The sequence below is a fragment of the Hesperophylax consimilis genome, chromosome 2 (assembly GCF_061612785.1).
Source record: "Hesperophylax consimilis isolate HC1 chromosome 2, BYU_Hcon_1.0, whole genome shotgun sequence".
Classification (NCBI taxonomy): Eukaryota; Metazoa; Arthropoda; class Insecta; order Trichoptera; family Limnephilidae; genus Hesperophylax; species Hesperophylax consimilis.
In genome coordinates, this window is record NC_142837.1 from 41,799,863 (window position 1) to 41,820,570 (window position 20,708).

Sequence of the window (20,708 nt, forward strand, 5' to 3'; positions counted from 1 at the left end):
GGACGGATGACGAACCTCGTGCTGGCACTGTTGGTGGCGCGGTGCACTCTTTCGCTGCAGTAGCTGGTCCAGTTTCCTCACCACCTGGGATTCTTGCTGCAGAGTCTCCATCCTCTACCTTCGTCGAATGTCACAGCGGTGCTGCCAAGGTCTGGAATCCATGAGAAGACATTGTGTCAGCGCTCTATTAGCAGCAGACACATACCTGGAAGGATGACAAACCTCGTGCTGGCACTTTTGGTGGACGCGGTGGACTCTCTCGCTGCAGCAGCTGGTCCAGTTTCCTCACCACCTAGGATTCTTGCAGCAGATTCTCCATCTCCGTGTCACCTGTTTCTGTACTTCATTTTATTTAACTTAATTTCAATTTCAATTTGTAATATTTATATATTTTTTTGTAATATCTGCATTAACTGTACAGCGCACCTGAGGTGATATTTCGCAAAAGCGGCGCTATAAAAATCATCCAATAAATAAATAAATGGAACAAGAGACAAAAGGCTGCGCTTTATTTATTTATTTATTTATTTATTTATTTATTTATTTATTATTTTATTTACGCCCTAATGGGCTTTTACATGAAAATATACATTTACATTGATTACAATAATTGAACATAAGAAGATAAATGGAGTTAATTGTAAGAAAGCAACACATATAATAAAATTTTGTGCAAATTAGCAAAACACTAATAAGATGGATTCAATATAAAATATACCCAAGCATGAAATAGTAAGTAAAAGAAAGTTCAACATAAAAAGTAAGTAAGTGGGTGTGTTTAAACCCAGTATTAATTGTGAGTTTAACAAATCGATAAACCAATATAAATTAGAGTGTAACTTACTCGTGAGGTAAAGAACATTATAACAGAGATTTAAAAAAAAAAAAAAATAACAAAATAAGAGTTGCACCTGTAAAAAGCAAAAACTAATAGAATTTAGCAATATCGACATGAATAAGAAATAATAAGATCTGAGATGGAACATAGTGTTATGTATAAAAAGTAGTTAGTAGGTATATGCATACAATTATAAGTGTATAGTAGAGCAAATAAAAAACAAACAAATATGGATATAATTTACTTGAAAGGTTTCGAATGGGAGAAGATGTAATAAAATTATTAAAGCTATAAAAGTTAATTATTAGCCGATAGAATCGAAATAAGTTGCCTTTTAAAGCTCACAAAATTGTCAAAACCAAACATATCTATAAGTTCACAGTATTTATTCGCAAGGTTGTGAATTCTAGGAATTGGTGAAAAAATAGAATAATTAGTGTTGAGGTTCTTGTTAAATTTAAAAGTATCTTTACTGCGAGTTTGCCTAGCAGGAACATTAATGCAAATAAGTTCCAACAAATTAGGGCTGTCAATTAAAGATTTAATAATTTTGAATAAAAATAGCAAATCAATTAACACTCTTCTATCAGATAATTTAAGAAGTTTAGTTTCAGCAAGCAAGTTATTGTAATTTATAAATTCGATTGGAATTTTCATTTTAAAATTAATGTACCGAAGGAATTTATTTTGTACCTTTTCTAATGATTGAGAATGGACCTTGTAGTACGGTGACCATACGGTGGAATTGTATTCTAATTTGCTTCGTACTAACGAGCAATACAGATGTTTTAATGTTGACATACTTTTAAAATTTGCTCCCATTCTCAAAATAAAACCTAGTATTCTCATCGCATCGCTTGTTATTTCATCGATGTGTTCGTTAAACTGTAGACTCTCGTGGAATATAACACCAAGATCACGAATCTGTGATACACGAAGAAGATTAGCACCATTCATAAAATAGGAAAAATTAAGTGGATTTTTGCCTTTGTAAAAACTGATAATCTGGCATTTACCTAAATTTAGTTGCAAATCATTGACAGAACACCACGCACATAGTTTATTAAGGTTCAACTGCAAAATTGCGCGATCGTCATCGTCTTTGATTATTCTGTATATCTTCAGATCGTCGGCAAATAACAGGACTTTAACATTAGTAAAAATATTAACAATATCATTGATAAACAAACAAAATAATATTGGGCCCAAGTGAGATCCCTGTGGTACTCCGCTCGAGGCAGCAAATGTATAAGAAGTAAACGAATCTATCTTGACTGCTAAGTACCTTCCTAATAGATAACTCTTAAACCATTCCAACATGCTCCCTCTTATTCCCAACAATTTTAGTTTACGTAATAATATTTTGTGGTTTACTTTATCAAATGCCTTACTGAAGTCAGTATATATGGAATCAGTTTGATGTGATGCATTAAGGGCATTAACAATATCATTCGTGTACAATATCAAATTGGTAAGAGTAGATCTACCTTTAATGAATCCATGTTGAAGGGGAGAGATGGTTCGATTGATTCGGGATATCAACTTATCTAGTACTAGGCTTTCAAAAAGTTTGGGTAAAGTAGACATTATACATATTGGCCTATAATTTGTTACTTCGCTCTTATTACCTTTTTTGAAAATGGGCGTTAAAAGACTAAACTTCCAAAGGTCCGGGAATACACCTGATGAGAGTGACTTTGTAAATAACTTATGAATAGGATATGACAATGTATGCATACAATTTACTAAAAACCTGGGCGGAACATTATCAGGTCCTGCGGATTTTCGGGAATCAAGACTCTTCAGCTTAGATATAATATCGTCTATGGTTACATTACAGTCAGATATATCAAGAGTTTCAACCAAATCAAAGCACGAAATATTGCTGTCTTCACTTGCATTAATGTAAACGCCGCTAAAAAAATCAGCAAAAAGATTAACAGTTTCCTGAAGATTTTGGGATAATTTAGAATCGAATGACACACTACTAGGTATGTAAGTACCATTTTCTTTTTGGGATTTAACATATTTCCAAAAGAAATTTGAGTCGTCCATGATAGAGCCTTCGACATCACTAATGTAATTTTTGTAACATTTTGCGGAGAGCTTATTGCACTCTGCCCTCAATTTTTGAAACGCAGTATAATCGATGGCCAGGCGACTTTGTTTGAATCTCTTATGAGATAATTTTTTGAGGTAAATTAAGTCTATCAGGTCTTTTGAGAACCATTTTGGGTATAGAGTTTCTCTGTAAGTCGTTAAAGGAACAAATTGTTCAATTGCAGAATTAACGATGAAGTAAAATTTTTTAAGGTGTACATTAATATCATCGTCGCTATCAAAGAATGACCAGTCAGTCTGTTTAAGGAAATTTGAAATTTTAACATAGTCAGCTTTTTTGAAATTTCGAGTTTCTACTACCTTTTTTACGATAGGAATTGGTTTAAGATTAGACATGCATATTTCTAGTGGTGGATGGTAAACATCGACAGGTAGTAGAATTTCGGTACTTCTCACAACACAGATGTCAGACACATTTGACAGTGCCAAATCCAACGTACGACCTCCTATATTAAGAACATTATTACACTGTGTTAGACCTAAGAACAGTGCCATATCTCTAATAACACGAATATTAACATTAGAACAAGAATTGACAGAATTCATATTACACCAATCATAATGTGGCAGATTGTAATCACCAACTAGAAGTAGTTTAGTATTAGGATATTTAGCACAAATTGATTCAACCTCGTCGCAGTGATTGCTGTAGCTTTGGACATCAGAATTCGGAGGTAAGTATGCACATCCCACTATTATTTTACCTCTAGAAGTGTTCACATTGACAAATAGTTGCTCGATGGATGTGTTTTTTGTGGATATTTTTGAAGAACTGAGATTTTTTGAGATAGCAATGGCTACACCACCTCCTCTCGTTTTGGCACTTGTTTTAGAATTCCTATCCATACGGTAGATGTTGAAATTAGGGAAGCCTAATTCGGCGGAATTGATTCCTGAGTCGAGCCATGTTTCGGTTAAAATGAAGATATCACTGCTGATAGTTGCCGCCGAAGTCAGCAACATGGGAAGTTTAGTGCGGATCCCTCTCACATTTTGGTAGTAGCATTTTATTTTTTGTTGTTTCAGTTTTTTGGCGCACATTCAATAATTTTAGGTACAGAGTTCACATATTTGATAGTTATATTGGTTTCACCGTTGTTCTTCCTCGTCTCGAGTTGTTGGCGTAAATCTAGAAGTTGAGTCCTCTGCAATGGTGTTTGGTCGTTACTGGCCTTTATACCGTTTTTCAGTTTTGCGTTCCTGGTCAAAACCTCACGAGCCGAGACAGAGTCATTGAATTCGACCTTAATCGGTCTAATTTTGTTGGACTTTTTTACACCAAGTCTGTACGACTTAACCACACTCGGTATTAATTCATTATTTATATCACTAATCGCTGAAACTACTTTATCGCTGTCCATTTTAATAATTGTTGTTGTTGATTCTGAAATACTTTCGGGAACATTAAATAAAATAATGTTCTTTGACCGGGTTTTTCTTTCCTCGGCCTCTGCGAGCAAATCATTTATTGAAGATGAAGTATTTGTCGGGTTAGTAACAATAGACTGAGTATCCGTTACACTTTTTAATGTTGACAATTCTCCTTCCAACATTCCCATACGAACAGCCATCAATCCTGTGGTTCCTAACAGATCCGTTGTTATCGGGGTAATTTTACCCATTTGCTCCTTCGTAAATTTGTTGCCGGGGTCATTAATAATTTTTATCAGCGAACAGAGTAGATCCTTGGCCTTGGTCATATAGTTAAGAGAGTTCTCGTTTAAATCCATATTAAAATTTATTTAAAAAGAGTTAAAAATATGTTAACTTTATTCGTAATTAGTTTATACACAAACGCCTGTTTCCCGCAAACTGTTTAGCACTATTCAAAAGTGACGACACTTTCGACCAATGGCGATAGTAATGACGGACTGATAATGCGCCTGCACGTTTGGTATGTTTACCAGTTGAAAATTGTTATTTTAATATTTTTAAAACACAGCACTGCACAGCACACACGATAATTTAAAAATCTAACTGATTGAATATTTCGAAGATGAAGTGATTTAACTACTTCGACACTTTATGTTGTGTTTACTTGCAATTTTCTAATGTTTTGGAAGTTTTAATGTGGAGCGTATTCACTATCTGTGTAATCAATTTTTTTTTTTTTTTTTTTTTTTTTGTTCACAATGGTGAGTTTATAAACTTTTATGTTCACAATGTTTATGCCTTATGTTCACAATATGACGGACAGAATTTTCAAGACTCTGAAAAAAGAAAGCATCAAGACTGTCTTCGAAACCACGATAAAAATACAAGACTTACTGAGGCCTGCAAAAACCATGTTTCCTCTTGAGACAGACGAAGTTTATAAACTCACCTTTTTTGAACGAGACCAGGTTTATGTAGACCATAAACATAAAAATTTAACTTTATATATTGAGTGTGATTTATCAGTTCTTTAACGGATATTTAAGCCAATACCTAAGCTAATGAACCAGCTCGAGGTGAGATCTCTTGAACAACAATTAAAAAAAATTTGATCTATTATTTTTTGAGTCCCAATTGCTCACAACCGCTTGGAGCCAGTGACACTATGGCATCCCCAAACGGGGTATGTTGTGAGGCTGATGATAGTGGATAGGGAAAGGAGAAGAAAGGAGGCGAGGAGGAAGGTAGGTGGGTACTTAGAACCTGGCTAATCTAAAGCCATCCAAAGCCAATTCATGCAATGTTCTATTCTGAATAGTTGGCGATAATGAGAGTATCTTATGGTCTGCAACATGCCGCCAGTAGACTACATATTTTTTTAAATGAATACATTGGGAAATAAACCAAATTCATCAAATAAAATTTACTTGCGCACGTCAGGATTTGAACATGTGACCTTCAGATTGCTAGTTACCACTGCAAATTTTAAAGTGTAATTTACGTATTGGTAAAAGGTAATTCGGCTTCTGCTGAGCTACGACTTACAACAACTGAGTAAAAGAATATAAAATGGAGACTATATTTAATCTTTGGCAGCCATATAATATGGTCATATACAGAATCGTAGCTAGATCAACTGAAGAAATTACTTGATGCCAGAGCTCACGGTTCAAGAGTTTTTTATGCATCAGAAAACATATTTCTGCTAAAGTTGAAATTGCCATAACTGACATGCCATCTCCCAGTGGAGCTTAAACTTTTAGAATTCTCGGCAAAGCACACAAGAAAAGAGGCAGTCCTACAAGAAATTCAGGTTTTAGAGAGACTTTAACAATTCAACTAAATAAGTCGACAGAATGTCATGCATGGAAATAATTGAGAGAATGTGTATTTGAATCTAACATCAAGTGGTGCGCAATGAAATATGTTTATTTGCTTGCAAATTGTGGGGCTTTATCGACCATTTAACATCCCCAATAAAATACACTGACAAGTAATGTGACTGGGTACAGAATTTTATTGGTTCAGAGGTCTGAAAACTTTTATGGAAATGTATTTAATATTCTTTAAATGTACCGACTAGACCATGAACAAGACATAAATTCTGTCTACACTATCGTAAGTAATGGTTCACACTTACTCTTGTGTACTTACTATACAGGAAACAAAAATAATAATTTAACGCTTTTTTTTTTTTGTGAGAAGTAATTAGTTTTAACGAAATAAAGCAATAATTACTTTGTTTATAACAACAAATTTATTTGATTTATTACAACCGACCGGTTTCGCTAAGCATCATCAGGGTAAAAATTAAATTAACAAAAAAATACGTAATGTGTGCTTATACAGGGTGTCCAGGGTTCAAGTGAACAAAAATCGGAAGGTGATTCAATATAATGGTAGAAGTAAAAAAAAACTTTTATCGTTAATCTCAATTTTTTTTCCACCTTACATAAGTATTTTTCAATAGAAGAATATTATTTTTTCCATACAGATAATTCATCTTTTGTACCTTAAAACATTTAAATTTTTAAAATGAGTGGTTTTTTTTGCTTGTTTGCTTTTGAAGTTTACCCCTTGACACCCTGTATATATACATAAAGAGTGAGACAAAATATAAAATGGAAAGTAAAGGTGATAGAGAATGAAATTTAAAAAAAAACAAGACTATATAACAGATAGAAAGAGACAGATAATGTAAGTAATTGAGTTATGTTCACGCTTTGCCTCTTTCGATATAACCCATTATGTACAGATTATCTTTCTCTTTCTCTGTTATCTCGATATTTTATTTTTCATTTCATGCACTTTTATATTTTGTCTCATTTCTCATGTGAGCACAGACAATGTATTTTTAATAGATTAATTTTATGTCATTGTAAAAAGCATTCACTTTGTTGCTCATCATAATTTACAATAAAAACACATAAATTTGTTTTGACCACTATAGTTTTATTTTCACTCTACCGGTTTCGGAAGAACCCTTCCTTCGTCAGGAGAATATTAAATATGTTTTTAATATTCTCCTGATGAAGGAAGGGTTCTTCCGAAACCGGTAGAGTGAAAATAAAACTATAGTGGTCAAAAACAAATTTATGTGTTTTTATTGTAGATTAATTTTATACCCAGATGATGCTTTTGTTAACATAAACAATTTGGTCGTAATAAATTAAATAAATTAGTTGTCAAATAAACAAAATTATTATTATTTTATTTCATTACTGTCAAACCACAAAGTGACTGCTTTCTACCAAAACAGAGGTTTGATTATAATTTTTTAATTGTTTGGTTTAAGGCTATAGGGACTCTAGTGCTCTTTCACATAATTCATTTAAATAAATTTATCTTTCCCGCAGCCAATGTATTGTGTTGTCACCTTGCACAAAATATTTTAGTCAATAAAATCAACTCAATTTATTTACTTTTAATTCTGGTTGTAGCCAGTTATAAGCCGTAAGTTATAAAATAGCATTTAATACTGTCGTAATTTATTTTTGGGGTATTATTCCGTGTTGCCCTTCCTCTTCCTTAGCCAACGATCTGGACAGCTTTACGGTGTCCATTATCAGGTTGCTAAAAAAAGACGAAGCGTAACACAACATAACACCCCAAAAATATATGAAAATAATGATTTTGGCCGTGAAATTTCAAATGAATTAAAGAAATTACGTCTTAATTTCACTATAAATTTGAATTGCAAAATATCTTTCGCTAAAATGTAGGTCTAAAAATTATGATAATTTACCATGTTCGCAATTGACGGCATCCGTGGTAGAGGGGTAAGGTTCTTGACTAGCAAGCCAAAGGTCGCTGGTTCAAATCCCGGTTGCGCAGGTAAATTTTTTTGATTAATTTGTATTACTTTACAATTTATTAATCAAAAATTATATTTAGTATGCTGCGGCACGTTCTTAGTCTCGCCCTGAGACCACATTTCAGAATTGAAATGTTGCTTGAAATGTCTTTAGTTGTGTTTGGTGACTAGATCTGCAAAGTCACTCATAAATTCGTTCGTCGTCTCACGTATGGACTATTGCAATAGTGCATATGCCGGCCTACCTCAGAAACAAATCAATAGAATCCAGTCAGTTTTTAATGCTGCGGCAAGAATGATTTTTGGTGAATCTAAGTATTGCCGTATAACCCCACTTCTAAGGGATCGCCTTCACTGGCTTCGATGCCCTGAAAGAATAGAGTTTAAGATCTGCTTAAAGACCTTCAAAACATTGCAAGGAATGGCGCCAGCATATATATCGGAACTATGTATCCGACAAAACTTAAGCAATAGACAGCTTACTCTAAGGTCAGCAGATCTAGATGTTAGTAATCGTCTAATCGAACTTTCTAGGTCAAATCGAGCTGTTTACTATGATCGTTCTTTTAGTGTAACAGGCCCTCTCATCTGGAATAGACTTCCCTCAGCTCTTACTAATCTCCAGAATTTGGCTGAATTTAAACGAGCTTTAAAAACAAAATTATTTAAATAATCTTACCATTTATAAATTTTAACTTCTTTTCAATATTTTATAATAAGCCATATTATTCTAAAACTTCCGGTAATTGTTTGGTTTCGGTTGTCTCCTTATTGTACCTTTTTAAAGTGTCTGCTCAGAAAATTCTCATTTCTGAGCACAAACTGCCTCCTGTTTTATGTTATGTTTTAGTTTTAATATTTGTGTTTTGTCCTGTCCTACTGTTATTGTTATTCTAAGTTTTGTCATCACTTTGTATAAACAGTGTATTTAGTGTTATAATATTAGATCTGTGTTGGGTAAGGCACACTGTAGGAATAATTTTAAGATTTTTATACGAGTAGTTAAGCGCACTTGAAGTGAAATGACACTAAACTGCGCTATATAAATTCCATGTTATTATTATTATTATTAGTACTCCACCACCTTCCTCTTGCTCACCTCCTTCAGTTACCTACTACCTTCAGCCTCAAAAAATACCCCAATCGGGGGTGCCACAGTCTCACTTGCTTCAGTCGTTTGGGAGCAGTGGAGACTCTTATTCGGTATTCCATATGTGTTAGACGTAGTCAAGTTTTTTCTTCCCAAAATTAATTAAAATACCCATAAGGTTTTCGTTTAAAGGTAGGGTTATCTTCTAGGCTACCGTAATTAATGTGATAGTATCTCTTTGCTTCAAAATACAGGGTTTTCCAATAAGAGGTGTTATTTTGAATTGCCCACTATTTCAGTAGATGTTACTTTTGATGCTGTCATTTTTTGACATTTGACAAGTAGGAACTACGTCATTGATAAAAATGGAACGATACACGCTTCAACATTGCATTGAAATTATTAAAATTCACTTGAGTGAATCAAATGCAAATCATCTTGAGTGATGAGGCCCATTTTCACCTCGGTGGCTTCGTCAACAAGCAACATTGATCTGGGGCTCGGAAAACCCAAGAATTATTGTTGAAAAGCCTCTCTATCTTCAACGTGTAACTGTTTGGTGCGGTTTATGGTCCAGCGGAGTCATTGTAACTTACTTTTTTGAAAATGAGGCTTGAGCAACAGTTACGGTGAATGGATTGCGCTATCGAGAGGTGATTAGTGATTTTTTATGGCCGAAATTGGATGGTATTCATCTGGACAACGTTTACTTTCAACAAAACGGCGCTACGTGCCACACAAGCAACGAAACCATTGATCTTTTACGATTGAATATAAAAATAACACCCTTTTATTGGAAAACCCTGTATATTTTGAATTGTTCCGCAAATTTGCAACGTATTATTAAAAAATTAGTTTTATCTTATTTTGACACGTAGTGTGTTAAAAACGACAATTGCTAGCGTATAAAGTGACACCAACTGAAGAAATACACAAGGCAAGTTATTGGTCACATAGCACTCTCTTTAGGGTGAATTGCTTAATACAAAAAAAAAAAAAAAGTTATTGGTGATATCAGAAGTGCCCCGATCGCAAGCTACAATAACTTTTCCGCCACGAAGAGAACGGCAAAATTATGCGGCGGGAGTTTTTCTTCTTTTTTCATCATGATTAAAAGTAATCGAAAGTCACAAATCATCTTTGCAATGACACAGATCGAAACTTTGGTTCGAGATCGCGAAGCATTATTCATGCAGAAGAAAATTTTAATAAGAACTTTGTAAAAATTCAGAGACCCTTTCCATATGCTCCGATTGCCTTACGATTGTTAGCGATGAGTCGTTCATGAGTTAGCCACACAATTCAGCTAGCACTTTTTTAACGAGCTGTATCGCACGACTCTCGGTAATCCGTACACGGAGAAAAATGATTAATGGTGATATTGAAAATCTTTTAAAATTTTTAGTCATCCTGTTAAAAACAGGACTGCAAATCCGCTTCATGATAAAGTGTTGGTAAATACGTAATAATATCGGAACACGTGTTCATCCACCTGCGTTGGTCTTATTAATATTTAATGACAAGTTGCAAAAATGTTAAGACTTTTATGGACACGCGTTCAGACATCGTGACAAAACAATGGTATTATACAGTTAGTTATACTTTACAGTTTTTCAGGATACCTATCAATTTTATCGTTTTATTTTTTATCAATCCCATTTTTAACAGGAATATGAATAATTAAAAGGGATTTAAAAAAAAATTGCAATATTTTGTATTAGGAAGTATTCTCCGTGTACTACGGCTTAATTGAACGAATTTTTTTTATCCAGAGATTTTTTAGAAAAGTAGCAACATTAAAATTATCCAAGCATTAATTGTTACTATATATTCAGAGACGTAAATGAAGTCTGACATCTGGACTCGGAAATTTCAATACTTACCAACTACCTAGCATCATATTTATCTCGTGTTACAAGGAGTAGTGCAAAGTACAAAGAGTCGTACGATCTTTCATACGCAGGGAACTGGGAGCTGTATTTGGGGAGCCGCATCGGGCGGGTCGCATCGGGCAAGCGCAGTATTCTAATTGCTTATACGCTCTGAGCTAATGGCTCCCGTTCAATTGAGTCATTGTTTTTAATTATATTTTACATACTTTACAAATATAAGGCATCGAAAATTCCCAATAAACTGCTTTTTAGCAGTTTGTCTAACGGGTTCTTTACATCATAAATCTTATTATAGTGAGTTTTCAGTTACATTTTTACAATTATATGTATAAAACAAAAGGTTATAAATTTGACAGAAATATAGCAAAAGAAAATTATGAAAAAACATATATAACAATTTTAAAAGATTTAAACTTAAAATATATCATTGTAAACTAACACAAATTAATTCTTTCAGTAAGCCAAGTCATCAGTAAGTTCACCAATTGTTTGCTTTGGGCACAGTTTTTAATTTCAGCAGGTAAAATATTCTTAGTAAGGTTCTTTTTCCATATTTATTTGTAGCTCAGGTACAATAAGTCCTTCGTTAAAGTTAAAACCAGTATTATGATTATGTTCTAGCCTGTTTACATATAAAGGGTTATTTATGTGCTGAAATATAATTTTTTACCACAGAATTGCTCTCACTGAAAGAATTTTGAGACTCTGACAGAAGTATGGAATACTATGCCTTTCTTTGTATAAATCTTTTTCAGCTAATATTTTAACCAAAGAATTTAGCACGGATTGAACATAGTCGATATTAGTTTTACAGGAAAATCCCCAAGCTGTTATTCCGTACCTTATAACAGATTCAGCTAGAGATAAATAAAATTATTCGAAGTGTGTAGATTGGAACAAAAAGTTTATCGTTCAATTGATTCATCGTTTAATTGAGTCATCGTTCAATTGAGTAATCGTTCAATTGAATCGTGGTTCAATTGAGTCATCATTCAATTGAGTCATCGTTCACTTGAGTCATCGTTCAATGGAGTCATCGTTCAATTGAGTCATCGTTCAATTGAGTCATCGTTCAATTGATTCATCATTCAATTGTGTAATCGTTCAATTGAGTAATCGTTCAATTGAGTCATCTTTCAATTGAGTCGACTCTTTGAGTCGTACAAAAATATAGAGCTGGTACCGTGTCTCCCGCTCTTTATAAAATGAGTCATGACCCATCGCTACTCACAATGCCATGAAGTTGGAGTCAACTTCGCGATAAGAACAATATTCTTTTTTCGTGTGTTCCATATTACAAAGCTGCGTTGGAGATTTATGACTACTTTACTTTAAGCAATTGAATATTTCATATATTTTAAAAAACACTTCACCCAACCCATTACATAATAAATTAGTTTCTGCGACTATTAATGATATTAATGATTCATGAAAAAGTGTGCTAATTGAGAAAATTGAGAGAAGGCCAAATATTTAATTCAGATACGATGTTATTACAGTGTCAGAAAGTAAGCGAAAATAAGGGTGGAAAACAAAATTATGGGTATCCAAACAATTGTTTTAAAGATATATCGCCATTTTTACGATATTAAATATATAATTATGTGATTTAGATTTTTGCTACGTGGCTGAATAACACGTATAATAAACCACTGTGAAATTTAATTACGTCTTTAATGTGTAATGTGGCATTTTAAAAATAAATTTTTCAGTAATTTCAACATTAATTTCGTGATATATTGCTAGCAGTCACGTTACACTCATTTTTGTAATTCCTTCACCATTAATTTTGAATTCAAAAACACAAAGCTCATATTATGGACTATCATTCGTTTGCGGAGGCCTCGGCTTGATGAAGTATGGGCGCATTAACGTGTTAATGTGAACCGCTAACACACATCGCATCATACTGATATCAGTAGATATTATGGGAGAAGTATTTGTACTCAGAGCTTCCATAAAGCAGTCTCATTGCGTGTCTAACGCCGGCCGTAAAACGAGCTTGCACGATATAGCGGAAGGCTTCGAAGGTTTTGCTTTATATAACGGATTCGCGATAAGTCTTTTTTTGCGATTATCAGCGCGCCACGGCAGTCGCTTAGGTGAGGCAATTTATATTTTAAGACGAGTTTTGCACGATATATTGACATGATTATCGGAAGTTAGTTATAGGAAAAGTTTGAAAAATGGGAACAATGTAAAATGCGATGTGGATTTTGTAGGAACGCCTGTTATATTCTTGATTAGTTTTCGAAAGTTGGACCATCTGAACTTTAGTTTTAATACTAAAACTGAACTTCATAATTTAACATAAAATTTTAGGATTCTTTTAACTTTTGAATTTAGCTTTTGTCGATTTTACCATTTTTGTATCTCAGGGAGATAAAGATCATCACCACTACGCCTACCAATAATCGATTTCTCATCACAATCTCTACCAAGTTTTTTTTTTTTTTTTTTTAATGACGAACTAATGCTTATAAGACAAGGTTTTTATGCATAGCACAAAGGATAATATCAAAAAATAATAATAAATATAAATAAAATGAAAATAATAGTAAATAATATTTAATATCTAATATAAATTAATAAAATTTTTAATATTCAAAAATCTGTAAATGAAAAAATAAGAAAATACACAGATTTAGGAAATGATATTAAAAGAATTTGGCATTCTCAGACTATAAAAATATTACCGTTCGTTATTTCGGCTACTGGCATTATACCTAGCTCTCTCATTAAAAATTTAGGCGTATTAGATCTATCAAAAAATTTATATATAAAGATGCAAAAGTCGGTCATTTTGAATACATGTAGGATAACGAAAGATTTTTTAAATATTTATGCTGAGGGATCAGTAGGATTTATAGGCCCTGTTAGAAGTTCTACCGAGCCGAACCCTCTGATATGAAAATATCTGGAGTCGGTGAATTTTTTTTCCCATTTGATCTCTGGTGAGTTGACGTGTTGTTGTTCTTGTATTGTTTTGTATTTATGTTACTTATATAATGCACTTGCATAGTGTTGATTGACTAGCTGATCATTTGTGGAAAAGTGAGTGGAAGGGTTTAGTTTTTCCTATGGGGAAGATTTAACCCGGACAACAAAATCGGAAGCATTAAAAAAAAAAAAAAAATATATATATATAATTTGCAGTAATTGTTGATTGAAGTACTAGAAAATATTGAATTATTTGGCGTGTTGGAAATAAGCCGATGTGGCTCAGTGGTCCAGAGCGTCTGACCGGACATCAGAAGGCGCGGGTTCAATTCTCGTCGGCGGCATTTATTTTTACCCGGGAGATATTTTCAATTTGTATCAATATTGCAGGCCACTAATTATTGCTTATAATAATTTATTAAGTTTGTTGTTGTTTGCTGTAAAAGGTCTCCATAAAGCATTTATTTTAAATCGACTATTGTTAGCGTTACTCTTAATACATAAATTATTATTACATGTGATTGTGTTCACCTAATTACCTACGTCTTAAAATAATCCATAATGTTTTTTTTTGTTGTTTGTTTTTGGGGTGTTATGCCGTGTTGCGCTAACTCCTTCTTTAGCTGACGTTTCGGACAGCGTTGCAGTGTCCATCATCAGGGCAGATCCGGTAGATCCGAAGATGTGTAAATTTTAGTTGTCGAGTTTGTGCTTATTTATTTGTGGCCTGGGCCCGTCCAAGTGCGAAATGCCAACGGAAGTGGCGACATCTTGTGGCGAATTCTGAAAGCACAGTATTTATGTTAGCCTGGGGCCCATCCAAGTGCGAAATGCCAACGGAAGTGCCACAAATAAATAAGCACAAACTCGACAACCAAAATTTACACATCTTCGGATCTACCGGATCTGCCCTGATGATGGGCAGCGCAACACGGCATAACACCCCAAAAACAAACAACAAAAATGCTTTTGGCCGTGAGAATCTAAAAACTTACCATCCATAATGTTTATTTAAAACTGGCTGATGTGTACCCGGCGTAGATCGGGGTAATGAATGGTTTGGAGAAAATTTTGAAGATTTTAACATCTAGTGTACCTTTCAAAGTAGAAATAATTGCATTTTTCGTAGCATACATAATCCAGTGCAGAGATAAAGTGTAGTTTTATACCATTTACTACTATATACCACATTGTTACTATTAAAAAAGCATTAAAATATCTACTTTAATTCGACTGCGTATCTCAGTCCAGTGCAAAAAAAATGCGTTCAGTCTTTCTGGGGCGTCCCCGATTTCTTTTACCATCCAAAGCACTCTGTACACACTTCTGACATTAATAAAAACAAACTTTGAATTTTTCAGTGAAATCGGTTCAGAAGTTTTGAGCCTATTTACAAACAAAGAAAAATTGATTTTTATATATACAGATAGTTAATAAAAAATTCCGGTGGAACTCAAGTTATAACAGAAAAAGATCGAACTCAAAATGTTGACTTAACAAATGTTCGCTAATTTATACTACACCAACAAAATGGTTTTTCGACAATTCCTATTCAAGGAATACCTAATCATAACTGTTATTTCAAGAACATCAAAGTTTCTATAACAATGTTTGTCAATAAAATAATTTCCTTCTAAATAATATTTTAGTAGAGACAATAAATAATGCCAGTGATTTTATTCTGCGCACAGTCCTTGTCCCACTTCTTAACTCGAATAATTCGGAATAAAATCACATTATTTATTCGTGGAATTATCATAAGAATCATCGATTATTTTGTAACGAACTGATTCTAGAATACGATTGGTATTCGGATTTCACTTACGCCCTATGAATTACAATGCCAAAACTACTATACGTATAATATAATGTTTGGCATAGAATTTTTATGAGCCAGAAAATGACTGAACTTTTCGCGTTCCTACATTGGAGGCACAAAAAATATACTGGTAGAAGATTGTATTACTGTACCGGAGGGAGAGACTTTGTTTTCCATTTTTTTTGGGTTTTGCGTGAAATCCACCTAAAATTATTATAAAATTCTGTTACCTTTCTGGAAAAAATTCTTTTGAGACCGATGTAGTTTTGACGATAGTTTTTGTTAGTGGTTTTTGGTGACTTTCATAGGAAAGTTTGAAAACTGCGATGAAAAGATTTTTCTAGTACAAGCCGTAGTTACTTGGAAAATGAAAGACCCGCTGGCGTTGCTTATTGGATGTTTGACAAGTAAAAGCAGACAGGAAGGTGTTATGAACCAAACAGGAATAGCTATTTTTGGCTATTATTCTAATTGGCTATTTTGATCTAGTAACCAAATATGGCTTAAAAGAATTCAAACCATTCACCTCTCCAGCTAGACTCTGTTGACTCACCCACGCTTTGCACCACAGTGGGAGGGATGATAATAATAATAAGTGTTTTATTATCTTCTGTTTTTATGAAAAATTGATATAATGATATCCTAACTAGGATCTCCCGCGCTGATGATTTCGTTAACATGTAGTAGTACAAGTAAATTCATACGTCCGCCACTCCTGGACAAACTGATCTCCACTAATTACCCACTCTTCATAGCTTTTTCCTTCCTAGAACCTTCTCTCCTTTATTTTCAAAAGACCCTCAGCCAAAGATTACAAGTCATGATGTGAAGCTAATTAAAAAAAATCGTTTCAATCCTGAATGGTGTTCTTTCACCAGGGTGATACTGAAAGTATCTTCCATTATTGAACGTGCTGAAAATGAACTACACAATATTCTAAATTAGTTAATTATGAAACAATACAAATTCATTTAGTTAAATTTTCCGGCGCGCGCTGGGATTTGAACCCGCGATCTCTGGCTTGCCAGTCGAAAAACTAAATCTAACCCTCGCCCTGCTAATTTTCCCATATGCCATTTCTTATTCTTATTGTTTTTTACTTTTTTGCGTGTACAAAAATACTGGAACCTCGTAGCATAGTGAATCTTATCTTTTTCTGAGCGCTATGTTACGGGGGACCTGGGAAAAATGCTAACTTAACGATATTTTACAAATTTGATCGCTCAAGATCATTTTTACACTTTTATTTACAAACTTTTCTTATTTTTTTATCGTATCTTGACAAACAAAAAATCTAGTTGTCACATAGATACACATTCTTATAACTACTATGGATTTAAACTATGTAATTGTATAGACCTCGTGAAAAAAAATAATAACCATTGTTCCAGTTTTATTGAAATATTTTTAAAGGTGTAATTTGCGTTTATTATTCGATATAAATAATAATATCAAACACAACACGTAAAATCATTTTAACAAATAAAACATTCACGAAACAATTAAAAGTTGGATACATGAATGCAAACTATCAGCAGTTAATTGAAATAACATTATAAACAGAGTTGTTACCTGCAAATGCACCGTAAAAAGCAACAAACCCAAAAGTAAAGCAATTATATCCACGTCGTGCCTGGCACAGAAGTACACCCTAATAATACGGAAATATATTGCTGAAATTCCTGAAATCAGTGCATTCCCTGGTCGCAAATACGACTGGTAACAACTGGCAACGAAAAGCAACGGATTTGCAACGGATTGCAAAGAACGGCAACGGATAGTAACGGATAGTAACTTCCAACTACTTGACTCCACAGCAGAAGCAGATGGCGACTGTACCTTGCAACCACCGCTTGGAAAGTTGGTGTATTTTGCATATTATATTACTAGAGTTTTCAAATTCTTATTCCCTTGGAGTTCCTTTATTCCATTCTCCATGATTCCGAATTAGAGCTCTACAATAATTAACAAAGTTTTTCCTTCTCTTTGAATACTTAATATATGTATTCAAAGAGAAAATTAAAAAAAAAGGTTTTTGCAGAAAAAATGTACGTGTCCCTTGTAACATGTAATAATAATGCTCTTCCGAAAAACACTATTCTTGGCTCACATATTATTGGCTCTATCCTATATAAAGATGCTACTTTGATAATAGCGACTAGGTTAAATTTTTTATATAAAATCGCACAAGAGTCCCAACTGCTACCAACTCTAAGAAGCAAATAAGACTATGGCATCCTCAATCAAGGTATGTTGTGAGAATGGAGGTAGCGGGGAGGGGAAGGAGATGGGAATATTCATTATGGGGACATTTATTATTTTCTCGACCCGCCACGCATAACTCACCCTATAAACCTGGCACCCCTGCTGATTCGTCAAACGCGGCGTACCACTTGGGATAACCTATGAGAGTGTTGTTAGTTATCCAATAAATGGTTCCTGGGGCAGCGGTACAGAAAAAGAAAAAAAAAACATTACACGGGAGATGTCGGATTCGAAAGATAATTTAGCTATAAAATATTGTAAACGTATTTATTTTTCTTTTTTTTTTTTCTTTAAGATCATAGATCAAATCTAACACGTTTAAATACGTGGAACTAGCATTCATAAAATCCTAAATACCCACTTTACAAAGAAATATATTTGGTTTAAACGTCAATCATGTTGAATGACGTGTATATTTATGAAGGCAATTTCGGTGTCAAATACAACTGTATGACAAAAAAATATTTTACTGTAGGACTGTCACACATTCAGTTTTCCCGGAATGATAATATATAATATGTTCGAGTAAAATTCTAAGCATTTTCGGTTTGTCAGTTTTAGGACGCCATCAAATTTTTATAGCTTAAACATATTTTAAGATGGTGTGTGGAGTGTCTTTTTAAGTGAAGGAAGGAGAAGAAGTTTTGGGAAGGTATAAGTTAAGACGGTTGGGTAGGAATCTAGGGATCAGTGTATCGAAGAGTGACGGACATATGAATATATATCTCCCACTGCGACGCAAGGCGATGGGTTAAGAGACAAGTTGGAGAGGTTAAATTGTCTCCCCAAACCAGCTTCTCCCGATCTGGCACGCCACGTAGCCGGTGGGCAGACGCATCCTGAACACACCCGATGAAACTAAGCAGTTAACCCTTTCACACCCGCATTATTGTTTCCACATATATAAAATATGTAATGCTTGATAATACATCAGAAAATTTTGGTATTTAATTTTTTTTTTTAATTTTTATATGTTAATTAGGATTAACATTGTGTGTCAGAGGCAGAGATGTGCTTTATTTCAAATAAATCCATTTCAAATGGAAATATAAAATGCAAAATGGGTATTTTCCATTTTGCATTTTAAATGCTTTTCTAAAAACCATTTTACATTTTGCATTTTAAATGCTTTTCTCAATGCATTTTCCATTTTAAATGCTTTTTTGCAACATTATTCCTACTATCTCCACTCATCTGTTATTCATAAGTCCCAAATATCAGTCGGTCCTCAACCTCGCTATGAGAGATAATTTACATTTGTCAAGTTGCTCCCTGGTAGGAGCCCTGGCAATTGAGTGATACCATTACAAAAAATACTGAATATGGGGCCATGACGCTGTTATATTAAATGTTAGATAGCAGTTTCTATGTTTTTACGTTGGCAACATTAGTCCCGCGCAAATTTTGTGTGGTTTCATAATCCGTAGTCGTGGTGTTTTTGGATTTACCATCATGTAATATGTTTGTTCTACATTGATGTCCATTATTAAATGACACAATTGTTTAAAAATTATATAATTATTTTGATTGTTTGACCTGAGAAACCATTTTGCACTTTCAATGCATTTTGAAAATAGGTATTTTGTATTTGAAATGCTTTTCTAAAAACCATTTTTCATTTTGCATTTTCAAATGGAAAAGTTTTGACCCATTTCCATTTTGCATTTCAAATGGTTTTGGGTACCCATTTTGCACATCTCTGGTCAGAGGGTATTTTTTAAAAAAGAAAGGTAAAATAAACATAACACAAAAGTAATTCAAATAACCGTTTCATGTAAAAAATGCACATTTACAATGAAGTGATAATCTCTAAGGTACAAACAAATAACATTTTAACTAAAATTCATCCAGAAAAAAAGAAATAATCAAGGATAGTAAATCTTTAAAAATTGGCGATACTAGTCGAAAACATGTCCGTCACTACCAGTGTTAATTTGAATGAACATTGAAATTCATTTACAATATTCAGAGAAATTACTGTCATCAGTGAATTGAACTGATGTTATTATTATAGAACACATCTTAATGCGTTAAAATATTTGTAATTCGACTATGAAATATTGATATCACACCTTAAATTAAGTAATCAATGACGGCAAGAATTCGATGAAACTCACAATCAGCAGATGTCAAAATATTTATCGTTGTTGTGGCGGTAATAAGGATTTCAATCCAGTGGAAAAAATAGACGCCACCGAAAAGACTACAAGCTATAAGAAAACGAAAACATGGTTTTTCTAAATCGCTACCGTTACGGTAAAAAAAATCACAAAGTTCATGTTAATTTGAATTATCACTGGGGCTGAAAGTCTTAAGCACTCCAATAAATAGTTTTCGGGAAGGCGGTAACCAAACTCGCCTGTCAAATTAATACAGGTCACGTGTGCATTTCGTTTTTCAAAGGAAATGATTACTGCACTTCAATATAATCATTAATTCCAATGTTGTCTAGAATGTGAGAGTATGTGTGATTTATATTCCAATAAAAAATAGATAAAACCAATACCACCTCTCATAAAAATCGATGCTTCTAAAGTTACATCCGCAAATACTTT

The 20,708-nt window shown here is 33.7% G+C and overlaps 1 protein-coding gene across 2 annotated transcripts in view; it reads right to left on the reverse strand.

Annotated features, from left to right (window-relative positions):
• LOC149426023 (zwei Ig domain protein zig-8-like) overlaps positions 1-20,708 on the reverse strand; it is a 920,604-nt gene that overhangs the window by 565,985 nt on the left and 333,911 nt on the right. The gene's annotated exons all lie outside the window — the stretch shown is intronic.